Genomic DNA, 14,671 nt, shown 5'->3' with positions numbered 1-14,671 from the left:
ATTAATGTTTTCCAATTAAGGGGCAATTTAGAATGGCCAATCCACCTACCTGCACATTTTTGGGTTGTGGGGGCGAAACCCACGCAAACACGGGGAGAATGTGCAAATTCCACACGGACAGTGACCCAGGGCCGGGATTGAACCTGGGACTTAGGCGGCGTGAGGCAGTAGGCCTAACTGCTGCACCACCGTGCTGCCCTCCACCGTGCTGCCCCTTTTGCAGATGTACTTTGCAGTCGTGTGACAGTCACCTTTGAGATTTGCAGTGTTTGCCATTTGGGCCTCGTTCAGGGACAACTTCATGGCCCCGCGTGGTCGAATAATTAAATATAGGAAGATACCTACAGAGCCAGGCTATTTTGAAACATCCTTGGGGAAACTGGCAGAACTAGCCGTTAGTTTGTTGCAAATCAGTTACATGGTGCACTATCTTTCCGGGTTGGGTCATATACATCAGGTACTTGGAGTAATGAAGAAGCTTTTCTAAGAGGTGTGGAGGAGAGGATTGCTCTTTTTGCAGGTTTGGGCCCACTGGATGCTGTTCGGGTGCTCCCGACTCACAACAGGGCGCAGCATTAATTTGGATATTTTGGACAGTGCAATGAGCCGTGTGGACAAGTGCACAGACTGGGCGCTGCAGGTGCATTATTACCTCGTGCATCGGACGCTCCATTAGTCACAGTGTCCCATACTGCGGGTGTCAATCGCCCGATGGGCAGATCATCTGGTCTGCTGCAATGCATTAAACCAAGCCCACGACTGAGTGACTGGAAAGTATATCGCAGCAATAACACCCTGCAGCGCAAGGGGCACAAATCACCTTTGGGAAAAAAAGTGGGAAACTGGCCTATGTTGATGTGAAACGAATCCAGGGGAAGGAGCTGAGCATTGATGTACCACAGTGCTGTCAGTAGATGGCGCCGGAAGACTGCACACTGGTGGGTTGTTTATTGTAATCTGGTCTCGGATGGTCAGATACCTGACAGCTCGTAGCTTGAGAGCATGGGGCAAATCATGGGGAAGTAACAACATATTCCCTATTCTATTGCTCCGCGTCTTTGCGGACTGGAATAAACTGCCTATTGCTGCCAAGGCTTCACTAAATTACTAGTAATTACTAGTAATCATTAGCCTTAGGCATTTTTTGAATAAACAGATTTAAACTTTTTTTTTGAAACCTTTGATAAGTGGAGAATTACTAGGAGGAGGAATAGAGTTCTGAGCATATTCAAAGACACGAACTCTGATCATGTACATGTTACCGAGGCTGGGCTTTTAAAAAAATTACCTGTTAGCATGTATGTGAGTGAGTGAGTGCACAGGGATTGTTTAACTCTAAACTCCCGGTGCTCCAATCCCTCTCTGCGGCCCTTACAAAATCCACCCGTCACAGGATCCTTGCTCACGAAGTTCTACAAGTTTCCTTTCTGTGGCGGAATTAAACTTTCACATTCAAGTGCCGCAGACGCACTTTCTGAATTTATCTCCATTCTATAGAAACGGCCAGAAATAAAATCTGAATGTTTGGGAAAATTAGAAGGGAAAAGCAATATGGTGAATCTGGGAAGTGTTTCTACGGTGGAGGATCCTGGTCACATTGATGTGGATGATGCGCTAACAATTGCACACACAAAAACGAAATGGTACAAAAGAGGCTTTATTACCGTGAGATGTTATTCCCTCAACTGCAGCTGTAGAATGGCAGCTCAGGAGAGCTTATGAATATTTATACTGCTCCCTGTGGGCGGAGCTAGCCGGCAGGGGCTGACCAGCAAACCTGTAATAGCAGGTACTATTGTACATCCCCTAATAGAGGCACACACATATATATACAGTGGTGGATCACACATTCACCTCCTGTTAAGAATGAGTCCGGCGGGGGTGACGTGAATCTATAATACATAAGCAGTGATTTATTTACAGAGGGGGGAAAAAAATCAGGTGTCCATCTTGCAACCCAGTGCCCGTCATAGATTGAGTCTGACCGGCGGTCTGAGAGCGATTCAGCAGTGGTGGCGACGTCTGCACAGGTGGTGTCGGTGTTGACTGCATTGGTGATGGCGGTGTTGGTGCTGGCCAGTGGCTGGACGACTCCGGGAGCGTGCCAAAATCTTCCATGTCCTCTAGTGTGGGCAGGGGAATGAGGGATGGACCTGGTGGGGCTGACGTTGGGGGCACCGGGGAAAAGGAGGGTGGCGCGTGGGTGGGGGGTTGTGTGGGCGTGGGATCAGCACCCGAGGGAGCCAGGTCCCTGAGCGAGACTGTATCCTGGCGGCCGCCGGGGAACTTCACGTAGGCATACTGGGGGTTCGCGTGGAGCAGGCATACCCTGTCCACCAGAAGGTCCATCTTGTGGAGTCTGACATGCCTGCGAAGTAGGACGGACCCTGGAGCTGCGAGCCACGTCAGGAACGACACCCCGGATGTAGACTTCCTAGGGAAGGTAAAAACACGTTCATGGGGTGTTTTGTTAGTCGCGGTGCACAGCAGTGACCGAATGGAGTGGAGTGCATCAAGGAGGACCTGCTGCCAGCGAGCAGCTGGGAGGTTCCTGGACCGTAGGGCCAGCTGGACGGCCCTCCATACCGTCCCGTTCTCCCTTTCTACCTGCCCGTTTCCCCAGGGGTTGTAGCTGGTCGTCCTGCTGGAGGCGATACCCCTGCTGAGCAGGAACTGACGCAGCTCATCGCTCATGAATGAGGATCCCCTCTCACTGTGGATGTAGTCGGGGAAACCGAACAGAGCGAATATGGAATCGAGGGCCTTGATGACGGTGGCAGACGTCATTCCCAGGCATGGGATGGCGAAGGGGAACCGAGAGAATTCATCGACCACACTAAGGTTGTACGTGTTGCGGTCGGTGGAGGGGAGGGGCCCTTTGAAATCCACGCTGGGGCGTTCAAAGGGCGGGACGCTTTCACCAGGCGCGCACGGTCTGGCCGGTAGAAGTGCGGCTTGCACTCAGCACAGACCTGGCCGTCTCTGGTGACTGTCCGTACTTCCTCGATGGAGGAGGGCAGATTGCGGGCTTTGATTAGGTGGTACAACCAAGTGACCCCCGGATGGCAAAAGCTCTCCTGCAAGGCACAGAGCTGGTTCACTTGTGCGCTGGCACATGTACGTCAGGAGAGGGCGTCTGGGGGCTCGTTGAGCTTGCTGGGGCGATACAAGATCTTGTAATTATAGGTGGAGAGCTCGATTCTCCACCGCAAGATTTTGTCGTTTTTGATCTTGCCCCGCTGCGTGTTGTTGAACATGAAGGCTACCGACCGTTGGTCAGTGAGGAGAGTGAACCTCCTGCCGGCCAGGTAATGCCTCCAGTGCCACTCTGCCTCAACGATAGCCTGGGCCTCCGTTTCAACAAAGGAATGTCGAATTTCGGAGGCATGGAGGGTGCGGGAAAAGAATGCCACGGGTCTGCCTGCCTGGTTTAGAGTGGCGGCAAGGGCGACATCTGAAGCGTCGCTCTCTACTTGGAAGGGCAGTGTCTCATCTACTGCATGCATACTGGCCTTGGCTATGTCTGAGCGAATACGGGCGAAGGCCTGTTGTGCCTCGGCTGCGAGGGGAAATTGCGTGGACTGGATCAGTGGGCGGGCCTTGTCCACGTAATGTGGGACCCACTGGGCGTAGTAAGAAAAGAACCCCAGGCACGTCTGAGAGCCTTGGGGCAGTGGGGAAGGGGGAGCTCCATGAGGGGGCGCATGCGGTCGGGATCGGGCCCCAGGAGTCTGTATTGGACTACATAGCCGAGGATGGCTAAGCGGTCTGTGCTGAATACGCACTTCTCCTTGTTATAAGTGAGATTGAGGAGAGATGTGGTGTGGAGAAATTTGGCAAGGTTAGCGTCATGGTCCTACTGGTCATGGCCGCAGATGGTGATATTATCTAAGTACGGAAAACATGGCCCGCAGTCCGTACCGGTCAACCATTTGGTCCATTTCTCGTTGAAAGACCGAGACCCCGTTAGTGACGTTGAAGGGAACCCTAAGGAATTTTAGGCAGCACGGTAGCATGGTGGTTAGCATAAATGCTTCACAGCTCCAGGGTCCCAGGTTCGATTCCCGGCTGGGTCACTGTCTGTGCGGAGTCTGCACGTCCTACCCGTGTGTGCGTGGGTTTCCTCCGGGTGCTCCGGTTTCCTCCCACAGTCCAAAGATGTGCGGGTTAGGTGGATTGGCCATGCTAAATTGCCCGTAGTGTCCTAAAAAGTAAGGTTAAGGGGGGGGGTTGTTGGGTTACGGGTATGGGGTGGATACGTGGGTTTGAGTAGGGTGATCATGGCTCGGCACAACATCGAGGGCCGAAGGGCCTGTTCTGTGCTGTACTGTTCTATGTTCTATGTTCTATGAATTGATAGACGCGACCGTCCACCTCGAAGGCTGTGTAGGGACGGTCCGATTTACGAATGGTGAGCTGGGGGTAAGCGGATTTCAGGTCAATTGTTGAGAAGACTCGGAAGTGTGCAATCTGATTGACCATATCAGAGATGCGAGGGAGCAGGTACGCGTCGAGCTGCGTGTACCGGTTGATGGTCTGGCTGTAGTCCACGACCATCCTGTGTTTCTCCCCAGTTTTAACCACCACCACTTGGGCTCTCCAGGGACTGTTGCTGGCCTCGATAATACCCTCCCGAAGCAGCCGCTGGACTTCGGACCTGATGAAGGTCTTGTCCTGGGTGCTGTACCGTCTGCTCCTGGTGGCGACAGGTTTGCAATCTGCAGTCAGATTGGCAAAGAGGGAGGGAGGGTCAACCTTGAGGGTCGTGAGGCCGCAAATGGTGAGTGGGGGTAGGGGTCCGCCGAATTTGAGGGTGAGGCTCTGGAGGTTACATTGGAAGTCCAGGCCCAGTAAAAGTGTCGCACAAAGGTTGGGGAGCACGTACAGGCGGAAACGGCTGAATTCCACACCTTGTACAGTGAGTTTGACCAGACAGAAGCCCTGGATCGGGACAGAGTGGGATCCGGAGGCCAGGGAGATCCGCTGGTTGGCGGGATGGACCGCGAGGGAGCAGCGCCTTACCGTGTCCAGATGAATGAAGCTGTCGGTCCTCCCGGAGTCAAGTAGGCAGTAAGTTGTGTGGCCGTTGATGAGTACCGTCGTTGAAGCGGTAGCCAGGTTGCGAGGACGGGATTGGTCGAGCGTCATGGAGGCGAATAGTGGGCGATCGCCCAAAGAGTCCGAAGATTCCGATGAGTAGTGGCAGCGACCCGGGTCCCGTGGTCCAGTCCGGAGGGGAGGACAAAATGGCGGCGTCCGAAGTACCTGCAGGATAGAAGATGGCGGCGCCCATGCAGCGCACGTTGTGGAGGTTGGGCCAGATGGTGGTGACCACAGAACGCACGTTGCAGGGGCGGGGCAAGATGGTGGAGCCCACTGGCCGCACGTGGAGTCGGGGGAGGAAGATGGCGGCGCCCATGGTGCGCACATTGTGGGGGCGGCGAAAGATGGTGGCGCCCACTGATCGCATGTGGCTCCGGGAACTGCGGACGGCGGGGCCCATTATGAGATCGGCTGGGGAGAGGGGGAGAGGTCAGGCGCGATAGAGGCAACAGCGCGGGCATGACACACCGCTGCAAAGTGGCTTTCTTGCCACAAGATTTGTAGGTCACGGGTCGGGCAGCTCTGGCGGGGTGCTTCTGCTGGCCGCAGAAGTAGCAGTGGGGACCCCTAGGGTGCGCAGTGTGGCGTGTAGTGCAGGCATACTGCGCGGGAGCGGCCCCAGTCCGGGGGGGGGGGTCGGTTGCGGGGTCCACGAGGGGTAGGATGGGTGGGCCGCGCGGTAGGATGAGTGGGCGGGGTAGGATTGCACGTTGCGGGAAGCGGCCGTCATAGAGAGCGCTAAAGTCTTTGTCGCCGCTAGATCGAGCGCGTCCCCTTCCAGCAGTCGTTGCCGGATGGGGTCCAATGCAATACCCGTCACAAAGGCATCTCGCATGAGGAGATTCGAATGTTCTGTAGCCGAGACGGTCTGGCACTCGCAGTCCCATACTAGAAGGATATGGGCCCGCCAGAAGTCCTCAATCGACTCACCTGGTTGCTGGACGGGAGTGGAGAGTACGTGCCTCGCAAATAGAGTGTTCATCGACTGGTCATAATTTTCTTTGAGCGGTTCCATAGCACGGGCGTAAGTCGGCGCGTCCAGTATCAGCGGGAACACGCTGGAGCTCAACCTTGAGTGAAGTAGTTGCACTTTCTGAGCTTGCGATGGTGAAGGGTCCCCTGAGGTGATGTAGGCCTCGAAGACAGCCAGCCAGTGGTTAAAGTATTTCCTGGCGTTCGGCGATTGCGGATCAGCTGCAGGCGGTCGGGTTTAATTCTGATGTCCATGATGTTAGAAATCTCACTGTAATAAATTGATGCGCTAACAATTGCGCACAGAAACACGAAACGGTACAAAAGAGGCGTTATTACTGTGAGATGTTATTCCCTCAACTGCAGCTGTAGAATGGCAGCTCTGGATATTTATACTGCTCCCTGTGGGCGGAGCTAGCCGGCAGGGGCTTACCAGCAAACCTGTAATAGCAGGTACTATTGTACATCCCCTAACAGGGGCACACACATATATATACAGTGGTGGATCACCACAGTGGAAATGGGGTTGGGTGCGGCCTATACAAATCCAACAGGAGTGAAGGGGGTTTGAGGGCCCAGCAAGAGGTAGCAGAACATCTGCTGCCGTTTAGAAGTATCGAAATGGCAACAATTTAGGAACTGCAGCGAGTGGATTCATGCTTCCGACCGCACTTTGCTGGGAAGCAGCCAAAACTAGAGGAACAGGTTTTGGGACATTAGGCCAAACACAAAATCAATGGGTGTACAATTCCTCCGCGGCCGCCTTGACTGTAACTCGGGCAACTAGGCAACTCACTGTGTAACTTCAGCCCGGTAAAAACATCATGATTAGCGGTGTGAGACCATGAGCTCGCCGTGAACTTCTGTGTGCGTCGGTTGGGCGGCATTGTCCTACGGCGCTGAGGACCGAGGTTCGAATCCCGGCCCTGGGTCACTGTGTGGATTTTGCAGGCAGCATGGTAGCATAGCGGGCAGCATGGTAGCACAGTGGGTATTTTGCTCCAGGGTTACAGGTTCGATTCCCGGCTTGGGTCACTGTCTGTGTAGAGTCTGCATGTTCTCCCCGTGTCTGCGTGGGTTTCCTCCAGGTGCTCCGGTTTCCTCCCACAAGTCCTGAAAGACGTGCTGTTAGGTCATTCTGAATTCTCCCCCTGTGTACCCGAACAGACGCCGGAATGTGGCGACTAAGGGCTTTTCACAGTTACTTCATTGCAGTGTTAATGTAAGCCTACTTGTGACACTAATAAAGATTATTATATTATTATTGAAATAAACAGTGCCAAGTACAATAAATACAATAACTGAAAAACAAGCCATCAAAAAAGAAGGCAATTAGTGATCCAGCACACAGGCCAGAGAGGTGTGAGAAAAATTAAAAGTAGGAACCCAAGAACAGAGCTGGATGGTGGGCTGGTACGTTTTCGTCAATTTATGTTATTTTCTATCCGAAAGTCCTCAGATGTGAATAGACTCCAGTGAAGAGCTCTGGCTGTCTTATACAGAGTTTTTAAATAGGGAACAGCTTTTTCTCAAAAAATGTTACAAAACATTTTGTGATCTTCCAGCACCAGCGTGCAACATAAATCAAAAAAGAATCCTTATTTTACATGGCAGGGATAAAGTTGTTCTTGCTCATCCCCCCCCTGCAACAAAAGACACACCTTTGAACTTCAAACACTCCAAGTATTAAATTACAAAATAAACACAGAAAATGCTGGACAATCTCAGCAGGTTTGACAGCGGGGAGTGAAGGGAGCTAACGTTTCGCTTCTGGATGACTTTCTCAAAGCTTTGACGAAGTATCATACAGACCCGAAACATTAGCTCCCTTCTCTCTCCACAGATGCTGTCAGACCTGCTGAGATTATCCAGTATTTTCTGTTTCTGTTTCAGATTCCAGCATCCGCAGTAATTTGCTTTCATTAAATTACAAAATCCCAGTTACTACTACTCATCTCCAGCAATCCCTTTGTGTCTTCTAACAGATGTCACACAATGTGCCGACTATGAGCAGCGACTGAATAAAGCCAATAGCATAATATCAGTACAGCAATACTTTGAAAAACAAACTAGGCATGACTGATATACAACCGCCACCCATGAGGCAGTTATTATTCTGACACAATAACAAACAAGTAACCAATTAAAGTTTTTTGATTCCAAGCAGGAGCAGTACATTATTCTGAAATAAAATTTTTCTGCTGACATTTTAGCTAAAATGTGATGTGGAGATGCCGGCGTTGGACTGGGGTGAGCACAGTAAGAAGTCTTACAACACCAGGTTAAAGTCCAACAGGTTTGTTTCAAACACTAGCTTTCAGAGCACTGCTCCTTCCTCAGGTGAATGAAGAAGTATGTTCCAGAAACATATATATAAACAAATTCAAAGATGCCAGACAATGCCTAGAATGCGAGCATTTGCAGGTAATCAAGTCTTTACAGATCCAGAGATAGGGGTAACCCCAGGTTAAAGAGGTGTGAATTGTCTCAAGCCAGGACAGTTGGTAGGATTTTGCAAGCCCAGGCCAGATGGTGGGGGATGAATGAAATGCGACATGAATCCCAGGTCCCGGTTGAGGCCGCACTCATGTGTGCGGAACTTGGCTATAAGTTTATGCTCGGCCATTCTGCGTTGTCGCACGTCCTGAAGGCCGCCTTGGAGAACGCTTACCCGGAGATCAGAGGCTGAATGCCCTTGACTGCTGAAGTGTTCCCCGACTGGAAGGGAGCATTCCTACCTGGTGACTGTCGCGCGATGTCCGTTCATTCGTTGTCGCAGCGTCTGCATGGTCTCGCCAATGTACCATTTTTCAGGACAACCTTTCCTGCAGCGTATGAGGTAGACAACGTTGGCCGAGTCGCACGAGTATGTACCACGTCCCTGGTGGGTGGTGTTCTCACGTGTAATGGTGGTATCCATGTCGATGATCTGGCACGTATTGCAGAGATTGCCACGGCAGGGTTGTGTGGTGTCGTGGTCGCTGTTCTGAAGGCTGGGTAGTTTGCTGCAAACAATGGTTTGTTTGAGGTTGCTCAGTTGTTTGAAGGCAAGTAGTGGGTGTGACCTTGGCTGGATGTTCATCTTCATCGATGATGTGTTGAAGGCTGCGAAGAAGATGTCATAGTTTCTCTGCTCCGGGAAAGTATTGGACGACGAAGGGTACTCTGTCGGTTGTGTCCTGTGTTTGTCTTCTGAGGAGGTCGGTGCGGTTTTTTGCTGTGGCGCGTTGGAACCGTCGATCGATGAGTCGAGCGCCATATCCCGTTCGTACGAGGGCATCTTTCAGCGTCTGTAGATGTCTGTCACGCTCCTCCTCGTCTGAGCAGATCCTGTGTATACGGAGGGCTTGTCCATAGGGGATGGCTTCTTTAATGTGAAGGTGGAAGGTGGAGAAGTGGAGCATCGTGCGGTTATCCGTGGGCTTGCGGTAAAGCGAAGTGCTGAGGTGACCGTCCTTGATGAAGATGAGTGAGTCTGATGGTGGGATGGATTTTAGATAAATGTCCACCTTTTCCATAATGCTGTCATCTTCTTTGCTGTATTCACAGGTGTAGGCACAACACATACTCCTAGGTGGCAAAATATCAAGACAATAACCCCCCCCCCAGAAAACACTGGATAAACTCAGCAAACAGGTCTGGCAACATCTGTGGAGAGAGAAATAGAGTTAATGTTTCGAGACAGTAGAAATGTCATACGGACTCCAAACGTTAATTCTGTTTCTTGCTCCACAGATGCTGCCAGACCTGCTGAGTTTATCCAGCATTTTCTGTTTTTATTTCAGATTTCCAGCATCTGCAGCATTTTGCTTTTATTTAAGGTGCCAGGACCCAGGATATGCTGGTGAAAACCTAGCCATCGTTCTCCTTGTTGGGTTCCTCTTCCCAGTGCAGTGTGATTCCCACGTGCATCCATCTTTGTTCTGTAGCATCATACTGCTTACCCCATATCCGATTTTAAAAGATGAAATCCAATAATCCAGTGAATTTATCTAAAGAATAGTCAGGTCGTACAGACTAGAACGGCTCCCAAGTTTGATTACTGTACTGAATTGGTGTTGTTTTAGCTCAGTAGCAGCATTGCCACTGAAGTCCGAAGATTCTGTGTTAAAGGTCCCTTTGAGGATGTGAGCACGTTATCTCAGTTGACAGTGAAGTAGTGAGCAAGCGCAATCATGTTGGTGGAGGTGCAACCTTTTGGACAAGTTAAACCGATGCCCTGTCTGTCTGTTCAGGTGAATGTAAAAGATAGCCTCACATTACACAAAGAAGGACAGGGAGGTTCTTCTGATATTCTGCTTAACAATTATTCCTCAACATCAGGGTCAAGAACTGGTGAACTGACCATTCATCTCAGTTGCAGTTTGTGGTATGTTGGGGAAGTCTTATTTGTCTTCTGACCACAGTGAGTGCACTTTGCGACATCCAGGGTTTGTGAAATTCACTGTATTCATACATGTTCTTTCTTCTTGTTCAGTCAACTGATCTCAACCTGGATGGTGGAAAGGGTAATGAAGTTAACTTCAATACTCCGGGTGAGAGAGAAACAAACTGGCCAGTGGTTATACTTTTCATCATTACCCACCAAATCTTGAACATGGTGAAGACATGGCTGACTGTAATATTCCTCCTGATATCTAGCCATCATTCGCTCTCAAGTCTCAAGAACACAGAGAAGGCATCAGAAGGTGATTTGCACCTGTGGAGCTGTAATCTGGCAGGAAGTTAATGTTTCCAGCATGCAACTTTTAAAAATGAGTGAGAAAATATTTAAGCTTGTTTTATTAGACCTTTGTAAAGAGCCTTGTAACATTTTTCTACATTAAACATAATGTGATTTTTTGTCAGATGCTTGATGCTTTGCTAATGTTCCATATTCTGGACTGTAATCAGCTATTTCCACAGCTGGATGCTATATTTTTATTGTGATTGCTTCGATGTGGCCCCAACCAATTTACAAATGTTACTCCTTAAAAACAATCTGTGAAGGATTGGTGCAGCAGAATAATTTCATGTGTAGTTCTGAACAAGATTTTTTTAAACTTTTGGCGTCACAGCTTTGCAAATATTCTTGCAGTGTAGCCTTCTAACTAACTTCACTCAAAAGTGTAATTTTACAACAGAAAAGTAATGTAGTTTTATTGGCTGTCCAGAAAACGCACTCTTCCGAACCCTTTGCATATAATCAAACCTTATCTCCAAGGGGCCATTTGTGTAGAGATTTCTACTTTTATGGCGCAGTATTCTAAATTCTGCTTAGTCAAATCAATGTGGTTCATTAATGAATATGTGACATAATGAATTATTGCACTTACCATCACTGTCCATGAATATACATTCAATTCAGATAGGTTTTTGAATTCTGATTAGCAATGAATCAGCATTCAACTGAAGGATCCAATGGCTTGCCCACAATTATTCCAGTTATGTTATATATTGGGTCAGTTAGTTTAGTTGGTTGGGCAGCCGTTCATGATATGGAGAGATGACAACAGCATGGGTTCGTTCCCGTACTGGCTGAGGTTATTTATGAAGACCCCACCTTCTCAACCTTTCCCCTTGCCTGAGGTGTGGTGACCCTCAGGTTAAATCGCCAGCACTCAGCTCTCTCTCAAAGGAGAGAGCAGCCAATGGTCCTCTGGGACTGGCGACATTTGCATAAATCGGTCCACACTTTGCAGTGGTAATGTTGGTTGAACTGACAGCACTTTTCTTTATTTCCCTGAAACAGGCAGAAACCTCTGGAGCCTGGACTTTGCAGAATAGCAAGGAAATCTAGAAACTACTGCCAGTGACTCCATGCTTCTACAAATGGTGTACTGATGATGCATCCCCAGACCAAAATCTATGAAGACTTCCACACTGCTCATTTCTTCGACCTTGACACACCTTGAAAGAATGATATCTTGTTGCATGAGGTCACACTGTGTTTATAGCAGTATACTAACTTCACAAGTACTGCTAAACATCCTCTCTGGCTCTGATATGTGAATTTCATGTATGTTGAATGTCAAATTTCTCCATAACAATAAAAAGTGCCACATATTGTAGGATCCCTACAGTGCAGAAGGAGGACATTCAGCCCATCGAGTCTTCAGCAACCTCTAAAAGAGAACCCTACGTAGGCCCTCTCCTCCACCCTATCCACGTAACCCTGCACATTCACCATGGCCAATCCACCTAACCTGCACATCCCAGACATTAAGGGGCGATTTAGCATGGCCAATCCACCTAACCTTCACATCTTTGGACTGTGGGAGGAAATCCGAGCACCCAGAGGAAACCCATGCAGACACGTGGAGAATGTGCAAACTCCACGCAGTCACCCAAGGCTGGAATCAAACCCGGGTCCCTGGTGCTGTAAAGCAGCCGTGCTAACCACTGCGCCAAGCCGCCCATATATTAAAAAAATATTTCTAAAAAGTTTATCTTTCTTTCAGCTTCTATCTTAATACAATCGTAATAATTTATTTTGCTATCTGACTATTTAAATTAAAAGTGGAGGTTAATAAGTGCTTTTAACTTCCTGGTTTGCTGTGTGTGGATACTTCAATATGATTGGCTGCTTATCTGTTTGCCAACATCGTTACTGAAACACCCCAGGCATCACCTTGTCTGGGCACCAGGTTTAAAATGTGAGGAGGGAAGGGAAAAACCACAGAGAGCTGGCAGTTTTCTTTGAGGTCAGCTGTGAATTCCAGTGTTTAGTTGCTAACCACAACATCCAGACCATTATCTTTATTTTGTATGGGTAATGACATGAGAGATTGTTCTGCTTCCCCTTATTATGGCCAGGCTTGTACAGCTATAACAACCTCACATCATTTCTGTTTTGGGCTTGGCAGTGGTGGCAACAAGAAAGAATACCTTGAGGCTAAAGCTTTGCAACTATATTTTGCCCACGTTCAGCCCAGCAAGGTTTATTTTCAGTGGACAGAGAAGAAAGAGGAAACGGGGAAGGAGGGAAGCATATAAATGCAAAGCCCTGCAGATGCTGGCAATCTGAAATGAAAACAGAAACTTTTGGATAAAGTCTGGTGGTCTGGCAGCATCTGTGGAGAGAGAAACAGGTAATGTTTCAAGTTGGTTGGACCCTTCTGCAGAACTGAATCAAGCCTAGACCAGGACCTGCCTCCTCCCAATGGTTTTGTCATCAACGTTTAGTCAGTGCTTAGTTGGAAAATTATGTTAGAAACAAGTCTTGAGAATTTTTTTTATTATATAAATTTAGAGTGTCCAATTCTTTTTTTTTCAATTAAGGGCGATTTAACATGGCCACTCCACCTTTCCTGCATATCTTTGGGTTGTGGGGATGGGACCCACACAGATATGGGGAGAATGTGCAAACGCCACACAGACAGTGACCTGGGGCCCGGATCAAACCCAGGTCCTCAGCACTGTAGGCAGCAGTGTTAAGCACTGCGCCACCATGCCATCCTAAGTCTTGAGAATTAAACTCAAAGATCTTGGTGCTGGGTTATGGCGATTTCTGCTTCAGATAGACGGAGGGCATCGCGATGAGGGCAGCCTAACTCGGAAGAACTTTCTAGGGAAATATGGTGATGAATCGAAAATGTCAGTCAAATGGGATCCACCATTCACAATGGAGACAGCGGGCAATGTGCATTTGGTTTGGTTTTAAGGTCAGCACTAATAAAGGGGGCAGTATTCACCTTTAGAGAAAGGAGATATTAGGTCTATTGGCCATGATAAATTGCCCTTAGTGTCCAAAATTGCCCTTAGTGTTGGGAGGGGTTACTGAGTTATGGGGATAGGGTGAAGGTGTTGACCTTGGTAGGGGTAGGGTGCTCTTTCCAAGAGCCGGTGCAGACTCGATGGGCCGAATGGCCTCCTTCTGCACTGTAAATTCTATGTAATATCTATGTAATATGAACCATTTCACAATCTTTCCAAATCTTCCCTAAAGTTGTGTAAATCAGATCAATAAGAACCAAAGCAAGGAGTCAGCAAACTTCTGTCATGTTAATGTTTTTACTTATCGCTGGCCGAGTAAACGTGGAAAGACGGCTGCCAGAGGTTCCCAAGATCCATGGGGATTTTGGAGTTAATCTCGCACACCATCGGTTGATCAAAAACTCCTGCTGGAAAGTGTCTACCCAAATGGCTGGGCTGGGAATGCCTGAATGTGCCCCTGGTGGGACCAGAGTTTACCTACTTGCCACATAATTTACCTTAAAGGCGCTATATAAATGCAAGCTGATTGTCTGGGCTCACCTTTGGAAGAGATAGGTCCAAAGATGTGCAGGTTTGGCCGATTGACCAAGATCATTGCATGGGGTGAAGTGGGCCCATGTACAGTGCTCTTCCGGAAGATCAGTGCAGACTTGATGGGGGCTGGTTTAGCTCACCCGGCTAAATCGCTGGCTTTTAAAGCAGGCCAGCAGCACCGTTCGATTCCCGTAACAGCCTCCCCGGACAGGCTCCGGAATGTGGCGACTAGGGGCTTTTCACAGTCACTTCATTGAAGCCTACTCGTGACAATAAGCGATTTTCATTTTAATTTTCATTTCATGGGCCGAATGGCCGCCTTCGGCACTGTAGGGATTATGTGGATTCCATAGTGAATTCACAGATA

The sequence above is a fragment of the Scyliorhinus canicula genome, chromosome 11 (genome assembly GCF_902713615.1).
Source record: "Scyliorhinus canicula chromosome 11, sScyCan1.1, whole genome shotgun sequence".
Taxonomy (NCBI): domain Eukaryota; kingdom Metazoa; phylum Chordata; class Chondrichthyes; order Carcharhiniformes; family Scyliorhinidae; genus Scyliorhinus; species Scyliorhinus canicula.
This window is presented reverse-complemented; position numbering follows the sequence as displayed.